We start from the raw sequence: 21,985 nt of genomic DNA, 5'->3' as shown, positions 1-21,985 counted from the left end.
TGCCTTGTATAGTTTTAGCAAGACTGCTCCATATTTATACTGCATTCCCTTCGAAATATAGGCCAATGTTCGATCGGCTTTCCCCATTACCTGCTGAACTTGCGTGATAGCTTTCTGTGATTTATGCACGAGGACCCCCAAATCTCTCTGTTCTGCAGTTTTCTCCAGTCTTTCTCAATTTAAATAATATTCAGCTCCTTTATTATTTCTCCCGAAGTGCATAACTTCACATGTTACTTCATTATATTTCATCTGCCAAATTTTTGCCCACTCACCTAATCTGTCTAAATCCCTTTGTAGACTCCTTGTGTCATCCTCACTACTTGCCTTCCCTCCTATTTTTGTGTCATCCGTAAATTTGGCAATTGTATAGTCACTTTCCATGTCATTAATATATATTGTAAATAATTGTGGCCAGAACTGATCCGTGTGGAACTCCACTAGTTACAGATTCCCATCCTGAAAATATCCCTTTTATCCAAACTCTTACGAATACGCTGCCTTCAGCAGGCCCATAATTACTTTTTTCCTACGCAAGCCAAACACATGAACTATGAAACTATTCCTGCTACAGCTTGTAAATGTGCACTTGTCACTTGAACTATTTTTCTCTTGCATGTGTGAGCATATGTTTGTGTGCGAGCGAAGTAACGTTTACTTTTGGGGTGAACGCATGAATAAATAATCTAAGCTTGTTACTATTATTTAAATTGTCTACATTTAGCGGTGGGCTAAGAATTACACATCTTCATTTTCAAAAAACACAATACACAATGATTATGGACAGAAAGGCAATGGGTATAAGGGTTTCAGTTCTCTCTAAATCCTGCCCGTAATAGTAACGGGCACGGTTTAGAGGCACCAACAGTAACTATAACATAGGACAGAGTGCAAATCAAAAAATAATAGGGAAAATCTCAGCAGGTCTGGCAGCATCTGTAGGGAGAGAAAAGAGCTAATGTTTTGAGTCCAGATAACCCTTTGTCAAAGCTAAAAGACATAGAAAATGGGAGGTATTGATACTGTGGGGTGAGGGAATGAAAGATGAGTCATAGCCACAGAAACCAAGGGAAAAGAGTGTTGGCAGTCCCCAGAGAATAAAAGGTGTGAAAGGCCAAACAACAGAGATACTAAAATCAGAGGGTAAGCTGTGACAGAGGGAGGAGGGGTGGGGGGGCGAGGGGAAATATATACATTAAAGACAAGAAAGAAATAAACTGTAAAAGACAGATAGAGTGAAATGGAATAAAAACAAAGGGGTCGGGGTGGAGTAGAGCTAACCATCTGAAGTTGTTGAATTCGATGTTGAGACCGGAAGGCTGTAGCGTGTCTAACCGGAAGAGGAGATGCTGTTCCTCCACCTTGCAAAAGGACAGACATGCAGGCATGGGAGCAGGGTCTTGTGTTAAAATGGCAAGACACAGGAGGGTCAGGGCCCTCAATGTGTACAGACCGAAGATGTTCAGCAAAGCGATCACCCAGTCTAGTTTGGTCTCTCTGATATAGAAGAGGCCACATTGGGAGCAGCGAATGCAATAGATCAAATTGAAAGAGATGCAAGTGAAATGTTGCTAAACCTGGAATGAGTGTTTTGGGCCTGGGATGTTAAGCATGGAAGACCACAAGACCATAAGACATAGGAGCAGAATTAGGCCACTCGGCCCATCGGGTCTGCTCCGCCATTCAATCATGGCTAATATTTTTCTCATCCCCATTCTCCTGCCTTCTCCCATAACCCCTGATCCCCTTATTGATCAAAAACCTATCTCTTTTTTAAAGACACTCAGTGATTTGGCCTCCACAGCCTTCTGCTGTGTTCCACAGATTCACCCTAAAGAAATTCCTCACCTCGGTTTTAAAGGATCGTCCCTTTAGTCTGAGATTGTGACCTCTGGTTCTAGTTTTTCCCACAAGTGGAAATATTCTCTCCAAGTCCACTCTATCCAGGCCACGCAGTATCCTGAAAGTTTCAATAAGACCCCCCTCACCCTTCTAAACTCCAACAAGTACAGACCCAGAGTCCTCAACCGTTCCTCATACGACAAGCTCTTCATTCCAGGGATCATTCTTGTGAACCTCCCATGGACCCTTTCCAAGGCCAGCATATCCTGCCTTAGATACAGGGCCCAAAACTGCTCAAAATACTCCAAATGGGGTCTGACCAGAGCCTTGTACAGCCTCAGAAGTGCATCCCTGGTCTGGTATTCTAGCCCTCTCGACATGAATGCTAACATTGCATTTGCCTTCCAAACTGCCGACTGAACCTGCATGTTAACCTTAAGAAAATCGTGAACAAGGACTCCAAAGTCCCTTTGTGCTTCTGACTGGGGCTGGTTTAGCACAGGGCTAAATCGCTGGCTTTGAAAGAAGACCAGGCAGGCCAGCAGCACGGTTCAATTCCCGTACCAGCCTCCCCGAACAGGTGCCGGAATGTGGCGACTAGGGGCATTTCACAGTAACTTCATTTGAAGCCTACTTGTGACAATAAGTGATTTTCATTTCATTTTTCATTTCATTTTCCTAAGTATTTCCCCATTTAGAAAATAGTCTATGCCTCCATTGCTCCTTTCAAAGTGCATAACCTCACATTTTTCCACATTGTATTTCAGCTGCCACTTCGTTGCCCACTCTCCTAGCCTGTCCAAGTCCTTCTGCACTCCCCCGCTTCCTCAATACTATCTTATTTAACAATCACCTATGCGGCACCTTGTCAAAAGCTTTCTGGAAATCTAAATAAATCATGTCCACTGGTTCTCCTTTGTCTAACTTCCTTGTTACCTCCTTAAAGAACTCTAAACAGAAGGTAATGGCTAGTCGACACGGGAGGGGGGCAGGTAGCCCCCCAGTGAGGCTGATCACGTGGAACGTGAGAGGCCTGAATGGACCGATAAAAAGGGCCCGAGCGCTCGCGCATTTGAAAAGACTAAGGGCAGACGTGGTTATGCTCCAAGAGACGCACCTAAAGGTGGCGAACCAAGTTAGGCTAAGGAAAGGATGGGTGGGACAGGTGTTCCACTCAGGACTGGACGCAAAGAACAGAGGGGTGGCCATTTTGGTGGGGAAACGGGTAGCATTTGAAGCAAAGAACATCGTAGCAGATAGTGGAGGTAGATATGTAATGGTGAGTGGTAGGCTGGAGGGAATGGAGGTCGTGTTGGTTAATGTGTATGCCCCAAATTGGGACGATGCGGGGTTCATGAGACGGATGCTGGGGCGTATTCCGGACCTTGAGGCAGGAAACGTCATTTTAGGAGGGGACTTCAATACGGTGCTGGACCCGGGGCTTGATAGATCCAGCTCAAGGACTGGAAGAAGGCCGGCAGCGTCCAAGGTACTTAAGGGGTTTATGGACCAAATGGGGGGAGTGGATCCATGGCGATTTCTTAGACCCAGGGCTAGGGAGTATTCCTTCTTCTCCCACGTCCATAAAGTGTACTCCCGGATAGATTTTTTTGTTTTAGGAAGGTCGTTGATCTCTAGGGTGGAAGAAGCTGAATACTCAGCCATAGCGGTTTCGGATCATGCCCCACATTGGGTGGACCTGGAAGTAGGAGAGAACAGGGAGCAGAGAACACTCTGGCGATTAGATGTGGGACTGATGGCGGATGAGGGAGTGTGTGCAAGAGTGAGGGGGTGTATCGAGAGATACCTGGAGGTCAATGACGACGGCGAGGTCCCTGTGGGAGTGGTCAGGGAAGCACTAAAAGCGGTGGTCAGAGGAGAGATGATTTCTATTGGGGCCCACAAAAGGAAAACAGAGGCCAAGGAAAGGGATAGATTACTGGGGGAGATTTTAAGGGTGGACAGGGAATTTGCAGAGAACCCGGAGGAGGAGCTGTACAGGGAGAGGAGACGACTCCAGACCGAGTTTGACCTTCTGACCACCAGAAAGGCGGAAGTACTGTGGAGGAAGGCACAGGGGAGGAGGTATGAATATGGGGGAAAGGCTAGTCGCCTGTTGGCGCACCAACTGCGAAAGAGGGCAGCAGCGAGGGAGATAGGGGGAATTAGGGATGAAAGGGGAGACACTGTGCGAAGGGCAGGAAAGATAAATGAGGTGTTTAAGACCTTTTATGAAGAGCTGTATAGGTCTCAGCCCCCAGAGGGAGAGGAGGGGATGCGGCAGTTCCTGGACCAGTTGAGGTTCCCGAAAGTGGAGGAGCAGGCGGTGGCAGGCCTGGGGGCGCCGATTGAGGTGGACGAAGTTATTAAGGGACTGGGAAGCATGCAAGCAGGGAAGGCTCCGGGGCCGGACGGGTTCCCGGTGGAATTCTACAGAAAATATGTGGACTTGTTGGCCCCGTTGTTGGCGAGGACGTTCAATGAGGCCAGGGAAGGGGAGACACTACCCCCGACAATGTCGGAGGCGACAATATCGCTAATTTTGAAGAGGGACAAAGATCCGATGCAGTGTGGGTCCTATAGACCTATTTCACTATTGAACGTGGACGCCAAACTGCTAGCAAAGGTGCTGGCATCGAGGATAGAGGACTGTGTCCCAGGGGTGGTGCACGAAGACCAGACAGGGTTCGTAAAAGGGAGACAATTGAATGTTAACGTGCGACGGCTATTAGGGGTGATAATGATGCCCTCAGTGGAGGGGGAGGCAGAGATAGTGGCGGCAATGGACGCAGAGAAGGCATTTGATAGGGTGGAGTGGGAGTATTTATGGGAAGTGTTAAGGAGGTTTGGGTTTGGGAACGGATTTATTCGCTGGGTTAGACTACTTTATGGGGCACCGACGGCAAGCGTAGTTACAGGTCGACATAGATCGGAGTATTTCCGATTATATAGGGGAACAAGACAGGGATGCCCGCTGTCTCCATTGTTGTTTGCGCTGGCAATTGAACCTCTGGCCATGGCGCTGAGAGACTCCAGGAAATGGAGAGGGGTGACTAGAGGGGGAGAAGAACACCGAGTCTCGCTATACGCGGATGACCTATTGCTATCCGTGTCGGACCCAGCGGGGGGGATGATAGAGGTTATGCGAATCTTGAGGAGGTTCGGGGAATTTTCGGGGTATAGGTTAAACATGGGGAAGAGTGAATTATATGTGATACATCCAGGGGACCAGAGTAGAGAGATAGAAGGCTTACCACTAAGGAAAGTGGAAAGAAACTTCCGATACTTGGGGATTCAGATCGCTAGCAGTTGGGGAACCTTGCACAGACTTAATCTGACACGGCTGGTAGAACAAATGGAGGAGGACTTTAAGAGGTGGGACATGCAGCCTTTATCGCTGGCGGGCAGGGTGCAAGCAATTAAGATGATGGTCCTCCCGAGGTTCTTATTTGCATTTCAATGTCTCCCTATTTTAATCACCAGGACCTTTTTTAATAAAATAGATAGGAGCATTACGAGCTTTATGTGGGCAGGGAAAGTTCCGAGAGTAAGGAGGGGGTTCCTTCAGCGCAGTAGGGACAGAGGAGGACTGGCACTACCGAACTTGGGAGATTATTATTGGGCCGCCAATGTGGCAATGATACGTAGATGGATGATGGAGGGTGAGGGAGCGGCGTGGAAAAGGCTGGAGAGAAGGTCCTGTAAAGGGACGAGTCTAGAGGCGCTGGTGACGGCGCCGCTACCGTTTTCACCGAAAAGGTACACCACGAACCCGGTGGTGGCGGCAACACTGAACATATGGGGACAGTGGAGGCGACAGAGAGGGATGCGGGGAGCCCTGGTGGGGTCCCCGATCAGGAACAACCATTGGTTCGCCCCAGGAAGAATGGATGGAGGATTTCAGAGCTGGTACCAGTTGGGAATTAGGAAGGTGGGAGATTTATTCATAGATGGGACTTTTGCGAGCTTGGGAGCACTGGAGGAAAAGTATAAGTTACCCCGGGGGAATTTCTTGAGATATATGCAGGTGAGGGCGTTTACTGGACAACAGGTGAGGGAATTTCCGCGGCTCCCGTCACAGGGGATACAGGACAGGGTGCTTTCAGGGGTGTGGGTCGGAGAGGGCAAGGTGTCAGAGATTTATAGTGAGATGAGGGAAGAGGGGGAGGAGTCGGTGGGCGAACTAAAAAGAAAGTGGGAAGAAGAATTAGGGGAGGAGATAGAGGAGGGTATGTGGGCTGATGCCCTAAGCAGGGTAAATTCCTCTTCCTCATGCGCCAGGCTTAGCCTGATTCAATTTAAGGTGCTACATAGAGCACACATAACGGGAGCAAGATTGAGCAGGTTCTTTGGAGTGGAGGACAAATGTGGGAGGTGTGGCGGGAGCCCGGCAAACCACGCACATATGTTTTGGGCGTGCCCGGCACTGGAAGGGTATTGGAAGGGAGTGACGGGAGTGATTTCGCAGGTGGTGAAGGCCCGGGTCAAACCAGGCTGGGGCTTAGCTCTATTTGGAGTTGCGGAAGAGCCGGGAGTGCAGGAGGCGAAAGAGGCCGATGTCGTGGCCTTTGCGTCCCTCGTAGCCCGGCGCAGGATCCTACTCATGTGGAAGGAGGCGAAACCCCCCGGACTGGAGGCCTGGGTAAACGATATGGCGGGGTTTATTAAACTGGAGCAGATAAAGTTTGCCCTGAGAGGATCGGCTCAAGGGTTCACCAGGCGGTGGCAGCCATTTCTCGACTACCTAGGGGAACGCTAGAGAGAAGACGGATGAACAGCAGCAGCAACCCAGGGGGGAGGGGGATCAGTTGAGTATAGGTCAATAGAGTACGAGGTTTTGTTACTTGTATATTATTATTATTATTATTGTTAAAAAGTTTAAAAATTTCTGTTTTGTTACTGTTATCGTTTCGCTTGTTTTGTAAGCGGGAAAAATGTTGCTCAGGGAAAAAAATTTCAATAAAATATATTTTTTTTAAAAAAGAACTCTAAACAGATTTGTCAGACATGACCTCCCTTTGACAAAGCCGTGCTAACTCAGTCCTATTTTATCATGCACTTCCAAGTACTCTGCAATCTCATCTTTAATAATGGACTCTAAAATCTTACCAATGACCAAAGTCAGGCTAACTTGCCTATAATTTCCCGTCTTCTGCCTCCCTCCCTTCTTAAACAGCAGTGTTACAGTAGCCACTTTCCAGTCCTCTGGGACCCTTCCTGCCTCCAGTAATTCCTGAAAGACCACCACCAATGCCTCCACAATGTCCCCAGCCATCTCTTTCAGAACCCTGGGGTGTAGTCCATCCGGTCCAGGTGATTTATCCGCCTTCAGACCTTTCAGTTTCCCCAGAACCTTCTCCTTAGTGATGGCCACTGCACTCACCTCTGCTCCCTGATTCTCCTGGAGCTCTGGCAGCCCACTGGTGTCATCCACCATGAAGACTGATGCATAGTAACTAATCAGTTCCTCTGCCATTTCTTATTATTACTTCTCCAGCCACATTTTCCAGTGGTCATGTCTATTTTTGCTTCCCTCGCTGACCTTTTATATATTGAAAAAAAACCTCTTCCTATCTTACGAGGGGACACAAGTTCAAGGTGAGCGGCAGGAGGTTCAGGTGGGGTTTGAGAAAACATTTTACCCTGGAGGGTGATGATGGTCTGGATGCACTGCCTGGGAGTGTGGTCAAGGCGGGTTGCCTCACATCCTTTAAAAAGTACCTGAATAAGCACTTGGCCAACGTGCCAAATGCTGACAAATGGATTAGGTAGGCAGGTCAGGTGCTTTCCATGTGCCGGTGCAGACGTGATGGGCCGTAAGGTCTCTTCTGCACTGTATTATTCTGTAATTCTGTGATCCATCTCTCCTTAATTGACAGACAGCTTACCATCAGTACTACCTGTAAAACTCAAGACAGTAAGGACTTATAATGAACAGTAAGTTATTCACTAGCTAAGCAGCTACTTTAAGCTTGTACGTTACCTGCCTTCCCAGAGAGAACTCACGTACTCCTGACATGTGATCGTTCTTGTAGCCACGTCATCAAGTGACCACTCTACATTATGTCCATTTAGTTGGAAAAACCGGTCACATGAAATCGGAAACTATGTACAGACCTTTTGTAACTTACAAGTTAAACAGGCTCACAATGCATAACTATTTACATATATAGCGAGGTATGGATTAAGTTGTTGTAGCTGGTGCATCGCTCATCTCATCTCCTTCACCCACCCTTTTGAATAATTTAAAAAAGAGATTTGCAAGCCAGTTCTAGACTAGGTGGTAATATAATCCTCGAACCTCGTGCCCCATTTGCTCAGGCGTCCCGAGCGTGTGGTTATGTCAGTTGGTGGTGGTGTAGACTCTCTCAGGTTGGGGTCCTCAGTGTGGACAACATGGAGCATTTCATCAACATTCGTACCACAGTAGCGTAGAGGAGATATATGGGATAATTGTCTTGACAATATATGGAGGAACCAACGCAAGAACAGGCCATCTTAGCCTGGGTACTGTGTATTGAGAAGGGAATCATTACCAATCTGGCTGTGCGAGACCCCTTGGGGATGAGCGACCATAACATGATGGAATTTATCAAGCTGGAGAGTGAAGAAGTTGATTCGGAGACTAGGGTGTGAATAAAGGAAACTATGAAGATATGAGAGTTGTGAGTTGGCCTTGCTAGATTGGGGAGAGTTACTTAAAGGGATAATATGGATAGGCAATGGCAAACATTCAAGGAACGCATGGAGGAACTGCAGCAACTGTAGCTCACGTCACTCCGATATTCAAAAGGGAGGTAGAGAGAAAGCAGGGAATTATAGACCAGTAAGCCTAACATCGGTAGTGGAGAAAATTCTTGAATCCATTATCAAGGACTTCATAGAGAACATTTAGAAAGCAATGGCAGGATCAGTCAGAGTCAGCATGGATTGATGAAGGGAAAATCATGCTTGACAAATCTGTTCGAATTCTTTGAAGAGGTAACTAGTACAGTCGACAAGGGGTAGCCAGTCGATGTGGTATATTTGGACTTTCAGAAGGCATTTGACAAAGTCCCGCATAAGAGATTATTGTGCAAACGTAAAGCGCATGGGATTGGGGGAAATGTATTGAGGTGGATTGAAAACTGGTTGGCAGAGAGGAAACAAAGAGTAGGGATTAATGGGTCCTTTTCAAATTGGAAGGCAGTAACTAGTCATCTCCTTCACCCACCCCTTTGAATAAGGGGTGCTGGGACCCCAGCTATTCACAATATATATTAATGATTTGGATGAGGGAACAAATGTAACATCTCAAAGTTTGCAGATGATACCAAATTAAGTGGGAGGGCGAATTGTGACGAGGATGCAGGGATCCTACAGCAAGATCTGGACAGGTTGGGCGAGTGGGCAAACCAATGGCAGATGCAGTATAATTTGGATAAGTGTGAGATTATTCATTTTGGAAGCAACAACAGGAGGGCAGATTACTACCTGAATGGGTGCAAATTGGGAGAGGGGAGGGTGCAGCGGGACCTGGGTGTCCTTGTGCACCATTCGCTGAAGGTAAGCATGCAGGTGCAGCAGGCGGTAAAGAAGGCTAATGGTATGTTGCCCTTCATTGCAAGAGGTTTCAAGTATAGAAGCAGGGATGTGTTGCTGCAATTGTACAGGGCCTTGGTGAGGCCACACTTGGGAGTATTGCGTGCAGTTTTGGTCTCCTTCTCTGAGAAAGGATGTTCTTGCTCTCGAGGGAGTGCAGCAAAGGTTTACCAGACTGATTCCACAGATGGCGGGACTGTCAGATGAGGAGAGATTGACTAGGTTGGGATTGTTCTCGCTGGAGTTCAGAAGAATGAGGGAGGATCTCAGAGACTCATAAAATTCTAACAAGACTAGACAGGTAGATGCAGGGAAGATGTTACCAATGATGGGCGTGTCCAGAACCAGGGGTCACAGTCTGATGATTCAGGGTAAACCATTTCAGACAGAGATAAGGAGACATTTCTTCACACAAAGAATGGCGAGCCTGTGGAATACATTACCACAGGAAGTAGTTGATGCTAAAACTTTGAATATATTCAAGAGGCGGCTGGATATAGCACTTGGGGAGAATGGGATCAAAGGCTATGGGGAGAAAGCAGGATTAGGCTATTGAGTTGGATGATCAGCCATGATCTTGATGAATGGCGAAGCAGGCGTGAACGTCCAAAAGGCCTCCTCCTGCTCCTATCTTCTATGTATCTATGTATCGATATGTATCTATGTATCTAACTGTTCATTCTTGTCTGGCACAAAAGCAAAATGGGTAAGAGGGCTTACAAAGGAAATTAGAGATAGTATCCGATCCAAGGAAGAAGCATACAGATTGGCCAGAAAAATAATAGGTCTGAGGATTGGGAGCAGTTTAGAATTCAGTAAAAAAGGACCAAGAGATTGATTAAGAAGGGGAAAATGCAGTACGAAAGTAAGCTTGCAGGGAACATAAAGACTGACACTAAGAGTTCTATAAGTGCATGAAGAGAAAAAGATTGGGGAAAACAAATGTCGGTACCCTACAGACAGGAATGGGAGAATGTATAAAAGGGCATAAAGAAATGGCTGAGCAATTGAATACATACTTTGGTTCTGTCTTCACAAAAGAGGACACAAATCAGATACCAGAAATGTTGGAGAATGCAAGATTAGAGAGAGGGAAGAATTGAGGGTGATCAATATTAATAGAGAAATGGTGCTGGGGAAATTGATGGGATTGAAGGCTGATAAATCCTCAGGCTTGATAATTTACGTCCCACAGTACTTAAGGAATTGGCTCCAGAAATAGTGGATGCATTGGTGGTCATCTTCCAGGATTCTATAGACTAGAGCAGTCCCTGCAGATTGGAGGATAGTTGTCACTCCAATGTTCAAAAAGGGAGGTAGAGAGAAAACAGGTAATTATAGACGAGTAAGCCTGATGTCGGTAGTGGAGAAAATTCTCAAATCCAGTATCAAGGACATTATAGCGGAGCATTTAGAAAACAATGGCAGGGTCAGACAGAGTCAGCATGGATTTATGAAGGGGAAATCATGCTTGCCAAATCTATTGAAATTCTTTGAAGATGTAACTAGTAGAGTTGACAAGGGGGGAGCCAGTCGGTGTGGTATATTTCAGAAAGCATTTGACAAAGTCCCGCATAAGAGATTATTGCACAACATTAAAGCGCATAGGATTGGAGGAAGTGTATTGAGATGGATAGAAAACTGGTTGGCAGAAAGGAAACAAAGAGTAGGAATTAATGGGTCCTTTTCAAATTGGTGGGCAGTAACTAGTGGGGTGCCACAGGATCGGTGCTGGGACCCCAGCTATTCACAATATATATTAATGATTTGGACAAGGGGACAAATGTAACACTTTAAGGTTTGTAGATGATACCAAGTTGGGTGGGAAGGTGAACTGTGACGAGGATGTGGTGATCCTTCAGCATGATTTGAACAGGTTGGGCGAGTGGGCATATCAATGGCAGATGCAGTATAACTTGGATAAATGTGAGGTTATTCACTTTGGAAGCAAAAACAAGGCGGCAGATTACTACCTGGGCGGCACAGTAGCAGTCCTTAGCACTGTTGCTTCACAGTGGCAGAATCCGAGGTTCGATCCCGGCTTGGGTCACTGTCTGTGCAGAGTCGGCACGTTTTCCCTGTGCCTGCGTGGGTTTCCTCTGGGTGCTCCCATAAGTCCTGAAAGCCGTGCTTGTTAGGTGAATTGGACATTCTGAATTCTCGGAGTGTGACAACTAGGGGATTTTCACAGTAACTTTATTGCAGTGTTAATGTAAGCCTAATGAAGATTATATTATTACCTGAATGGCTGTAAATAGGATAGGAGTGTGCAGTGGGACCTGGTGTCATTGTGCACCAATCGCTGAAGGTAAGCATGCAGGTGCAGCAGGCGGTCGAGAAGGCTAATGGTACGTTGGCTTTCATTGCAAGAGGTTTCGAGGACAGGAGCAGGGTTGTATTGTTGCAATTATACAGGGCCTTGGCGAGGTCACACCTGGAATAGTGTGTGCAGTTTTGATTTTCTTTTCTGAGGAAGGATGTTCTTGCTCTCGAAGGTGTGCAGCGAAGGTTTACCAGGCTGATTCCGGGGTGGCGGGACTGACATATGAGATGTTGACTAGGTTAGGACTGTTTTCACTCGAGTTCAGACGAGACTTTTAAAATTTTAACAGGACTAGATAGGGTGGATGCAGGAAGGATGTTCCCAATGGTGGATATATCCAGAACCAGGGGTCACAATCTGAGGATTCGGGATAGACTATTTAGGACAGAGATGAGGAGGAGACATTTCTTCACCCAAAGAGTGGTGAGCCTGTGGAATTCATTACCACAGGAAGTAATTGAGGCTAAGACATATGAATACATTCAAGAGGCGGCTAGAGGTGGCACTTGAGGCTAATGGGATCAAGACTTATGGGGAGAAAGCAGAATTAGGCTATTGAGTTGGACTGTCAGCTATGATCATGACAAATTGCGGAGCAGGCTCCAAGGGCCGAATGGCCTCCTCCAGCTCCTATCTTCTATGTTTCGTTGGGTGCATGGCTCGCTGCATTGGCCTCTGGAGGAATCTGCATGCCCATTGATGTAGGGGGCCTGTGCCATAAGCCAGATAACTGAAATGCTGTGATTTCTCGTGGTGTTGGTTCCGTTATCTGTAGGAGGTGACGGTGGTCGGATATATAGCGGACACTGTCTGAGACTACCATGCAACTGTCCAGTTACGTGGCACGGCTGTGTACCCCTGCCAAAGTCATGGTAGCATGCAGTCTGGATCCTGACCATTTGACCAGGTGTTTTGTCCTGTTGTTTCTGGAAAGAGTCACTGCGCTAATGAGGGGAGGTCCTGTCATAGTAGATTTTGAAGGCTGAGGAGAGCAGGGTAATCGTCTTGTGCATTCCCTAGAAGATACTTTCCTCTAGAAGATACTTGGCTGAGCCATATCGCCTGCTCCATCAGAATATACTTGGCTGAGCCATACTGGCTGCTCCATCAGACTGTTTGACTGTAGATATAGGAAGGGGGCTGCTCGTGATATGCTCAAAGTCCCACGTTTGTGCAAAATTTCTAAATTCAGTAGAGACGAATTGGCAAGCATTGTCGGAGTCTCTGTGGGATGCTGTGTGGCGACGTGTCCCGAGCTATAATGACTGCGTTACTTCCATGTTTGCCGGTAGTCAAGTTCAAACCATCCGGAATACGAGGCTGCCATGCAACTGTTTACCATTCCATTTGAGATGTCAGCTTTGTGAATGACAATCGGAGATCCAGGACCTCATCTGGCACCTTTTGCTTGATGCTGCTTTGGTGTTACATGGTGCACATCTGGAAACTTCCCTTTCCATGTCTTCATACATGGAAGGAGAGTACAGTGATCCCTTGGACCTGTCTCTGTCACTTCCAATCCAGTGCTAAATATGGGTTCCCTTGGTGGAATTTGTTGAGTATAGTACCTCTAAAGAGAAGTTGGGATCACTGGTCACACAGTATCAGTCTGTCTCGTACGGTTAATTCATCTCTGACGGCAAAGAAGATGGCGGAGCTCGTGGGAGCTCCTTGGAGGACTTTGGCCAGCCCCTCATGGTGACATCATGCAGTTGTCTGCAAGTGATTAGGCACCTAATGCTCCTAGAGGACAGCACCTCTATAGTCATGATATCTGTCTTCCTCACGATCTATCTGGTTTGTTGTTAGAAGACGACTCTGGAAGCCAAGTACAGCTACGTACCACATTTTTACACAACGCTTAGATTGTAACATTGCAGCTTTAACATCAAACTTTGCAGCCATGCAGATGCAGTGTGGAGAGGCTTTTCTGAAGGTAGTTTTGAGTGACCATATATGAAGTCACAAAATTTCTGACAGGCGAAGACTAAAGCAAAGAGTTCCTTTTCAATTTGTGCATAACGAGTCTCAATGTCAGTGAGGGCCCTTGAAGCAAAGGCCCTCTGCCATCCGAGATGCAGACTGCATCCAGTACATGCTGGGAGACCTCTGCTGATACAAGTTAAGCAGCTCAAAGATCAAAGTAGTGTAGAAACGGTAGGGTTGCAAATACCTGTTTGAGTCTGTTGAAGACCGCTGTATGGTTCTCTTGCCAGCACCATTCAACATCCTGGTGGAGAAGTTGATAAAGGAGGTCTGGTAACCTCACTATAAACATGGAATGAACTGAAAAGATAATTTGTCAATCCAAGCAAATGCTGCAGGGCATGCTGTCCACAGGAATAGCCATATGTTGTACAGCAGTGTTTTTCAAATTTATTTTTCCCCCAGGACCCACTTTTGCAACCAGTCTACCTTCGCAACCCATGCCAACCAACCTCCGTGAGCCACGCCAGCTGACCTTCACAACACACCATTATTGCTTATCATTATTGGGATAGGTGAGCCTGCTTGATCCTCATGATCTCACTTGCTTTGTCATTTAATGTTACATTTCTGCTCAAGACTTCAGCTGACGATAAGTTCTCACTGCATTCTTTGACAAAAATCAAGAGGTTTGTCCTTGAACTTGTCAAGCTAAGTCTTCAAATGCCTTTGAAGTTTTAAGGGTTTTAAACTTTCCTGCATATAACACACGTGGGCTTTGAATCCTGATTCGCAGTAGCCAAATTAACAATGCCATACCTCAAGAAATTATCTTTCTCCTGCTTTGTTCCCGATTCCAGTTTCTTCTTAATTGGTTGTTCACCAGAGTCACTTGAGCTCCGAATACAGCTCACATCAGCACTACTTTGTCCTACCGTGGACTCTCCTTAGCTCTCTTCAGCAGATTCAATTGAGAGATCCTGGCCTGTTTCTGGCCCTCTCTTCCTTTGTTACGAAATGATCCATCTTCAGTTCTTCACAATCCCTTTGCTTGCTTGTTAGCAGCTGCAAAACGGAGGAATGTCTCCTCTGTGATTCCACGCCCAGAGCGCGTGACGTCAGTGTACGGGGCGCCACTTCTGGCCCATTGATTGAAAAATAAAATCTGGTCCTGGGACAGCACATTAACGTCAGGAGAAGGTGGTCTGCCCTGCTGGCTCTGGACCTGCGCACTTCTAGAAAAGGCTGAGGGGGCATGAATGCACGGGGCGGCAGACACTCTTGAAAGCCGGTCACGATCGTTGGGCACTTCTTCCCGCGATCAGTCTCTCTGCGACCCTCCCAACACCTGCCCATGACCCACCAGCAGGTCGTGACCCCGAGTTTGAAAATGACTGTTGTATAGCCACCATCTTGTCTGGATCGGGCTTCACACCAGTGAGTAGATGTCCCACATATGCAACCTGGTTGACATGACATCTACACTTCGCAAGGTTAAGCTTCAGCTGTATGATCCTGATTTTGTCAAGGACGATACAAAGATGTTCATCATGTTCTTGAAGGATGTCATCAACAATGATTTTACATAGTTAGCCTGCAAAGAGTTGCTCCATGCACCGCTGGGAGACCTAGCTGCCAGTGCATAACCCACAGGACATACAAAGAAAACAATATCAGCTTACTGGAAACATAAATGTAGTTGGTTTCAAAGATTCTTCATCTAACGGGAACTGCCAGAAACCACATTTCACATTCAGCATGCAGAACACCTTAGCATATGGCATGTCTGCTATCATCTGTTCAAGTGTTCATAACATGATGAGGTCTGAACAGTGCCTTGTTCAAGTACTCTAGGTCAATGCACATCCTGACCATACCACCTTTCTTTATTGTGACCACGATTACTGAAATCCATTCTGTGGCCTCATCTATAGGAATTATGACACCCGTATTGACATCCATCGCAGCTCATTAACTACTTTCAGCTTAATGACTACTGGTACTTTTCTTGGAGCACAAGATGTTGATGGTACCGAACCATCTAGTCTCATGTGGTATACAACTGGGAGCTTACGAATGATGTCACAGTTGAAGAGGTCTTTGCATGCTTTCACTTCTGGGGCCTTGGTTCTGGACCAAGTTGAATGAGCCCCATTGTAATGCTGTGCTGAAGACCTAATAGCGGCATTCTTGTCAGCTATATGAAACTACTGTGTGCGGTGGAGAGTAGCCACACCTTTAGTGAGGATGATTTGTCCACCATAAGCTACAAGATCCACCTGGGTGCTGGAATCTGGTGCTACATATGGGTCTAGTTCCCCTAACATTCAGCTGGACAATACAGCACACTTTGCTCCTGTCAATCTTTATCTTCAGTTTTGTGTTACTGCAAATAATGTGGAGGGTGATGAAGATCTCACCATTTTCTGTGACAGCGTTGACACTCTCAACACAATGTTATTGGATACTCTGTAGCTTTGCTGCTTTGCCCGAGATGCAGTTTATTCACCTTGCTGACACTCTTGCCCATGGATAACCGATCAGTTGCCATATTGCTGACGACAAAGGCTGCTGTGGTTTCGATCTGCATCATTTAGCAAAGTGATTCAATTTTCCACATTTACTGCATCTTTTACCATATGTGAAACAAGCTGTTCTGTTCTGAGGGTGATGGCCATTGCACTTGGTGCAGGTGCTGCGAATAATTCTGTTTCCTGACTAAAATCTCTGCTTTTTTCTGAATGCTCATTTAATATAGAGATACTAATGGCTGTTTCTATCATTAAATCTTTCTCTCGGAGCAGCTGCTTGTGAAATAGATCATTGTAAATTCCACAAATTATTTGATCACTAACTAGTTCATCAGTGACAGTTCCAAATGCACATTTTTTGCCAGGATATTCAGGGTGGCCATGTAGGATTGTATTGATCCCTCTGCTCTTTGGTTTGTTGACGGATATTCTTGAATTTCTTCAGAATTATTTCAGGGTCCTCTATTTCCTCCACCATTTGGAAAACAAACAATAATTTCCCAGCGGCCTCGGGGTCTGCTAAGTTTAATAAAGTAAAAAGTTTTATAAAGTAAAGTGGCCATAGTCCCAGATGACCATTGCAGTTTTCCCATTTGAGGGGGGAGAGCTGACTGGTGATGATTTAACGTGAGGATCACCACACCTCAAGGGAAAAGGCTGAGAATAATATAATTGAACCTGTGCTGTTGGCCTCCCTCTGCCTCACAAACCAGTTATCCAGCCAACTGAGCTAAAGCAGCTAAGCTTAATACTGTGGCTTTTTTTGACATGTCAGGCAGTGCAAACGCCGTGCAGTAAATACGCCACTCCTTCTCAAACTTTTCCCAACTGTCTGCAATGTTTTCATCAAAGATAAGCAGGTTAATGCAGCAATGTCCTGTGCCATAGATAGAGTATAAGGGGTTATGGGGAGAATGCAATAGAATAGGGAATGATTGGCAGAGCAGTGTCAATGGGCTGAATGGCTTAATTCTGTTCCTGTGTCTTACGATCTCATGCTGCCAACTCCTGACACTGTGTAAATGTGCTGGGTTCCTGAAACACTGACAAGAACTTCTACCGAAATGCAGTTTATTTAGTAGCTTAGCAGCTAGTCCATGCTTGTAAGTAGAGTACTTCCGTAAGTTTTAGGGTACTTTTGGATAGGAATGAGGTTAACAGGCAAATTACGATAACATTAGACAGGAATTGAAGAATTTGGATTGGGTGGGGCTGTTGGAGGGTGAATCAACATTGGATATGTGGGAGTCTTACAAACGACAGTTGATTAGGATTCAGGAAAGTCACGTTCCTGAGAGAACGAAGGATAAGTATGGGAAGCTTAGAGAGCCTTGGATAACAAGGGATATTGTGAACCTCGTCAAAAAGAAACAGGAGGGGTGGCATGCGGCACAGTGGTTAGCACTGGGACTGTGGCGCTGAGGACCCAGGTTTGAATCTTGGCCCTGGGTCACTGTCCGTGTGGAGTTTGCACATTCTCCCCATGTCAGCGTGGGTTTAACCCCCACAACCCAAAGATGTGCAAGGCAGGTGGATTGGCCATGCTAAGTTGCCCCTTAATTGGAAAAAAAATAATTGGATACTCAAATTTATTTAAAAAACTAGGAGACTTTTGTACGGTTTAGAAGGGTGGGGACAGTCGAAACCCTTGAGGAGTATAACGTAGGAAGGTACTTAGACGGGAAACTAGGAGGGCACGGAGGAGTCATGAAAAGTCCTTGGCAAGTAGGATTAAGGTGAATCCCAAAGCTTTTTATTCATATGTAAAAAGCAAGAGGGTGGTCAGGGAAAGATTGGACCACGAAGGACAGTAGGGGGAATCTACGTGTTGAGCCTCACACATTTGAGGAAATGGGTGAGGTACAAAATGAGTACTTTGCATCAGTGTTCATCAAAGAAAAGTACTTTATGGAAGATGATACTTGGGGAGAGAATGTGGATAGTCTGGGTCATGTTGACATTGAAAAGGAGGTAATGGGTCTTTTAAAAGATATTAAGGTAGACAAGTCTCCTGGGCCGGATGGGATTTACCCCAGAATACTGAGGGAAGCAAGGGAGGAAATTGCTGGGGCCTTGACTGACACCTTTGTATCCCCATTGGCTGCAGGTGCTGGTTTAGCACAGTGGGCTACACAGCTGGCTTGTAATGCAGAACAAGGCCAGCAGCTCGGATTCAATTCCCGTACCGGCCTCCCCAAAAAGGTGCCGGAATGTGGCGACCAGGGGCTTTTCACAGTAACTTCATTGAAGCCTACTTGTGACAATAAGCGATTATTATTATTATGTGAGATCCCAGAGGACTGGAGAATAGCTAATGTGGTACCACTGTTTAAGAAAGGTAGCAGGGGATAATCCTGGAAATTATAGGCCGGTGAGCCTCACGTCGGTAGCGGGTAAATTATTGGAGAGAATTCTGAGGGACAGGATTTATACCCATTTGGAAACAAATGGACTCATTAGCGATAGGCAGCATGGATTTATGAAGGGAGGACGTGCCTCACTATCTTGATCGTGTTTTTTGAGGTGACAAAGTTGATTGATATGGGGAGGGCGGTGGATGTTGTTTACATGGACTTCAGTAAAGGCTTTGACAAGGTGCCTCGTGGCAGACTGGTACAAAAGGTGAAGTCACACAGGATCAGAGGTGAGGTGGCAAGATGGATGCAGAACTAGCTCGGTCACAGAAAGCAAAGGGTATCAGGTGTTTTTCTGAATGGAAGGTTGTGACTAGCGGTGTTCCATCGGGATCTGTGCTGAGGCCTCTGGTGTTTGTCGTTTGTAGTAAACAATTTGGAGGAAAATGTAGCTGGTCTGATTAGTAAGTTCACGGATGACACCAAGGGTGGTGGTGCGGCAGGTAGTGTTGAGGATTGTCAGATGATCCAGCAGGACATAGATAGGTTGGAGACTTGGGCAGAGAAATGGCAAATGGAGTTTAATCCAGACAAATGCGAGGTAATGCATTTTGGTAGGTCTAACAAAGAGGGGAAATATGTCATAAATGGCAAAATTCTTAGGAATATAGAAAGTCAGAGAGATCTGGGCGTGAAGGTCCACAGATCTTTGAAAGTGGCAACACAAGTGGACAAGGTAGTCATGAAAACATACAGAATGCTTGCCTTAATTGGATGGGACATTAAGTATAAAAACTGGCAAGACCTGCTACAGTTGTATAGAACGTTGGTAAGGCCGCACTTGGAATATTGCGCACAATTCTGGTTGCCACACTACCAAAAAGATGTGGAGGCTTTGAAGAGGCTGCAGAGGAGATTTACCAGGATGTTGCCTGGTCTGGAGGGTGTTAGCTATGCGGAGAGCTGAATAGACTCGGACTGTTTTCATTAGAAAGACGGAGGTTGAATGACCTGATAGAGGTCTACAAAATTATGAAAGGCCATGGATAGAGTGGATGGGCAGGCACTCTTCCCCAGGGTGGAGGGGTCAGTCACCAGGGGGCATAGGTTTAAGGCACAAGAGGCAAAGTTTAGAGGCGATGTGCGAGGCAAGTTTTTTTTAAAGGCAGAGGGCAGTGAGTGCTGGTACACATTGCCAGGGGAGGTTGTGGAAGCAGATACATTAATGGCGTTCAAAAGGCATCTTGACAAATAAATGGATAGGATGGGTATAGAGGGATACTGCACTCGGAAGTGCTGAGGGTTTTGGTATCATGACCGATACAGACTTGGAGGGCTGAATGGCCTGTTCCTGTGCTGTATTGTTGTTTGTACTCTACCTGTACTCCCAGGCAAAACTTCCAGGATCCTGACACATGACCCTTCTTGGAGTTACATCATCACGTGACCATTCAGTCTACACTCCCAAATTATCAGTGCAGAAATAAAAATGTACAAAATAAAAGCAAATTGCTGCAGATACTGGAATCTGAAACTAAAGAGAAAATGCTGGAAAATCTCAGGTCTGGCAGCATCTGTAGGGAGAAAAGAGCTAACGTTTGGAGTCCAGATGACCCTTTGTCAAAGCCCATGTAAAAATGTGCATATTATCCACATTCAAATTGAACTGAATTTGTCCTGTCATTGTGTATTTTTTTATTCTTAAAAAAGATAAACACCGTTAAGTCAATATTTTTATCTGCTCCACTACTATAAAGGTATAAACTAGGTGTTTTTTTTTTAAAACAAAAGCAACTCACCAAAATTGTCACACCATTAAATACGGTAAATGCGTTAGTTTCCAATTACTAGGTAACCCACAGTCAATAAGGGAAAATATAAGGAAGCAGCTCACAGGTAGGTCATTTACAACATTAGCTGTGGACTGTACCCAAGACATTCACTCATTCAAGGAAAAGGTTGGCAGAAGTTTCTTCCAGCCTCGGCCCTCAAAGCAAACGTTTTAAAAAAAACGTACCGAAACACAGTTGCCTTCTTCCAGTTTACCAAAGTTCACGGCATCTGATTCTGCGCAGCATTAACCCCTCGGTGTCTGCCGCCTCCTCGGCGCATCCTTTCGATAGCCGCCGCCAATTTTCTCTCCCAAAATGGTCGCTAATCAGGGATTCCGTGGACGAGCTCGTGCCGAAGCCGTTAGAACGCGCCGGCTTCGGGTCGGGTCGGGCCGCGCGCGCCGGCTTCGGGTCGGGCCGCGCGCGCCGGCTTCGGGTCGGGTCGCGCGCGCGCCGTCCGCACGTCCGCGGCCTGTCGGAAAATCGCTCCCACTGACTGGAGGGAAAAAGCAGCTTAAAAATTAATCGCAAGGGGGCAGGCGACCTTAATCGGGAATTGGCCATGGTAATTGTGGTCGCAGGTGTGGAGCTTGCTGGGATCATTTATCAGAGTAACTGGGGGTAAATTATAGGAGGCCAGGAGTACTGGGCACTTCTGGCTGAAGATGGTTTCATGCTCCAGCTTTCTCTTTTGCTGAGTTCCCCATCATTGAGGGTGGAAATATCTGTGGAGCCTCCTCGTTCTCCAGTGAGTCATTTAACCGTTAAGGACTGGATGTGGCAGGACTGCAGATGGTTCATCTTTGCTTGTGGGATGTCTTATCACTTGCTACTTCTGGTTGATGTGTTGGGCGCTCTGGATCCGTGGAACACATACAGGCCACCAACACTTAAAATAGTACAACACTGTTTTATTAAGTTAGAAACTGTTGAACATACTTTCACTGTGGGTTAACACAATGTTAGATTAAACTAAAGACCTATGCCTGTCCTAACCAGTCTATGCACTCAGCACATGGTGAGGATCTGTGCTGTTAGCTGTAAGCTCTGTCCTTGTAGGAGGCTGCATCCCGAATGAGTGGGAACTCTGATGCCCCCTGTCTTTATAGTGAGTGTGCTGTGCACGAGACAGCTGCATCCGGCGAAGGACCGGAACGTGGTTGAGGTCTGGGACATGGATGGACGGCACCGTCGTCCTCGGTGCGACCCATGATTAACTGGGCTGGCGACAGGCCAGTGGACAGTGGGGCGGAGCGATAGGTCAGCAGGGCAAGGTAGAAATCAGACCCAGCATCAGCAGCCTTGCATAAGAACCGTTTGACTATATGTACCCCCTTCTCCGCTTTGCCGTTGGATTGGGGGTACAAGGGACTGGACGTCACATGGGCAAAATTGTACCGCCTGGCAAAGTTGGACCATTCTTGGCTGGTGAAGCAGGGGCCATTGTCCGACATAACCGTGAGCAGGATGCCATGTCGAGAAAAGGTTTCTTTACGTGCACGAATGACTGCAGACGAGGTGAGGTCGTGCAACCGTATCACCTCCAGGTAATTCGAAAAGTAGTCCATGATCAGGACATAGTCTCTACCCAGCGCG

At 46.5% G+C, this 21,985-nt stretch overlaps 1 protein-coding gene across 6 annotated transcripts in view; it reads right to left on the bottom strand.

Moving 5' to 3' along the window:
• The window catches only part of tbc1d32 (TBC1 domain family, member 32), a 452,053-nt gene extending 431,270 nt beyond the window's left edge, over positions 1 to 20,783 (bottom strand). For 2 of the 6 annotated variants that reach the window (XM_072499359.1, XM_072499363.1), the window contains exons 1-2: positions 20,575 to 20,782; positions 7,564 to 7,742 (exon numbers count right to left, since the gene is read on the bottom strand). The gene's annotated coding sequence lies outside the window, so the exon portion shown is untranslated. The other 4 variants (XM_072499364.1, XM_072499361.1, XM_072499360.1 and 1 more) reach the window with 4 other exon arrangements.
• Between the last annotated feature and the right edge of the window lie 1,202 nt (positions 20,784 to 21,985).

This window comes from Scyliorhinus torazame, chromosome 4, assembly GCF_047496885.1.
Source record: "Scyliorhinus torazame isolate Kashiwa2021f chromosome 4, sScyTor2.1, whole genome shotgun sequence".
In the NCBI taxonomy this organism is placed as follows: domain Eukaryota; kingdom Metazoa; phylum Chordata; class Chondrichthyes; order Carcharhiniformes; family Scyliorhinidae; genus Scyliorhinus; species Scyliorhinus torazame.
Note: the sequence above shows the minus strand (reverse complement) of the source record. Positions and strands in the feature narration are given on the sequence as shown.